The 2002-nt window shown below is 41.0% G+C and overlaps 1 non-coding gene across 1 annotated transcript; it reads right to left on the reverse strand.

Moving 5' to 3' along the window:
* Positions 1–237: 237 nt before the first annotated feature.
* Positions 238–344, reverse strand: LOC141593826 (small nucleolar RNA R71). The gene has a single exon (XR_012521887.1). It is a non-coding gene; the product is annotated as a small nucleolar RNA R71 (small nucleolar RNA).
* Positions 345–2002: the final 1658 nt, after the last annotated feature.

Consider the following 2002-nt stretch of genomic DNA (forward strand, 5'->3'; position numbering starts at 1 on the left):
TTCCATGGCTTGAAGAGTGAAGATGCTCATGAACATCTTGTCTTATTTAAGGAAAAAGCGGATATGATCAAATATGAGGGTATCATGGAAGATAAAATTCTTCTTATGCTCTTTCCTCTTTCATTGAAGGATAATGCTAGAAAATGGTTAAATTCACATGAACCGGGTACTTTCAATACTTGGGAAAGCTTGTCAAGAGCTTTTATCAACATATTTTACCCTCCTTCAAAAATCGCTAGAATAAGACATGAAATTCAAACCTTCAAACAAAAGCATCGTGAAACATTGAGTGAAGCATGGGAAAGATTTAGAGACCTTCTTACCTCTTTCCCACATCATGGAATCCCCAAATGGATGACAACTCAAATCTTTTTCAAAACCCTTGAGCAAAGGTTTAGGGATATGATTGTGGCGGCCTTCGGTGGTAACTTTGACAAGATGAAAAATGCCGAAATCACGGAGTTGATTCAAAACATTTTCGAGATGGAAACTAGCTATGGAGGTAGAGAAGGTGACAATATAAGAGAAAGTGAATACAAGAGTGAAATGCCTTCAAAGCTAGAATTGGAATACAAGGCCAAGTTGGATGAATTGTCAAAGAAATTTGATAGCTTTATGGTGGAGAGGAAGCATGAAAATGCTTATCATGAAGAAGGACCAAATCACCCCATGGTCTACTATGTTCAAGAGCCTAGGTCACCACCAAGGACCTACTCTCAACCAAGTTCTCCTCCAAGAAACTATCAACATTATGCTCCTACTTGTGAGAATTGTAGCGGTATTGGGCATTCTTATAGCACTTGCTCATCCTTTTCACAACAAGACCCATACCCACAAAAACCTTGTTACAAGACCAACAACCTCACCATCCCCATCAACAACAAAATCCTTACCAACCTCCACAAAATCAACAACAATGCATAGAACCACCCAACCCCACCTCTTCTCTTGAGGAATTGTTAAGGGAAATGGATGCCAAGGTTGACAATCAATTCAAGAGTTTGTAGACCGAACTCTTACGTGTCCAAGCACACCAAAGGACACTTGACTCTTGCATGACCAACCAATGGACTTCTAACATTCAAAGAAGTCCACATTCTTTGCCAATTCAAGAGCATCAACAAGTCCACTAAATTACCTTGAGAAGCGGGAAGGAATTAGGAGGATCAATGGAGTTAGTGAGTGAGCAAATTGAGGAAGATGAACTTGGCCCTCCCATATGGGACACTTAAGAAGAATCCTTGTAAAATGATAAGTGTGGGGAGGGAAGTTATGAAGAGATTGGTGCCCCTAATTGGGATGTCTATGATGATGAGGAAGACCCCCCAATACCACCTACCGAAATCTTTGAAGAGGAAGTGATTGTCAACGACAAGTGTGGGGAAGAAGGAAAAAGTTGGGAAATTGAGGTTGATGAATTCGAACTTGCCATCTTGGGAGAGTTGAGGAGCCATGAGAAAAACTACGACCCTTGTAGTTTTGACTCTAGCTTGGATGAAATTGAAGCTCTCATCTTTGGTAGTGAATCGGTTTAATTGAAGAGTCAAGAGAATTTGGATAAAAATGATGATATTATAAACCTCAATGTTGAGATGTTGACTCCTCCACCTCTTATTCTTCATCACTCTCCTTGTCTTGATGACCATGAGGATGCTTCCTCATTCTATGAGGTTTACGAGATTCCGTCCGTCTCTCCTTCTAGCCCCTACATTGAAATGGAGGATCCTATACACCAAGAGGATCCTAGAAACAACACCGAGAGGAGCAAGAGAAAGAATAGGAGGAAGCGTTGGAAGAGAGGTCGGGTGCGGTTTGCTATAGCTTGGACCTACTTGTGTCTAGTTGAGGGTTTTGCTAGAGCCTTTGACCGTCTTCTCCATGCCTTGAGTGACATGGATCATGCTACTTGGAGATTCAAGCAAGACAATTTTGCATGAGAGGTTTGGTGGAGTCCCTCAAGAACCACTAAATTGTATTTATTCTCTTCCCTTACTTACTTATA

This window comes from Silene latifolia, chromosome 7, assembly GCF_048544455.1.
Source record: "Silene latifolia isolate original U9 population chromosome 7, ASM4854445v1, whole genome shotgun sequence".
NCBI lineage: Eukaryota > Viridiplantae > Streptophyta > Magnoliopsida > Caryophyllales > Caryophyllaceae > Silene > Silene latifolia.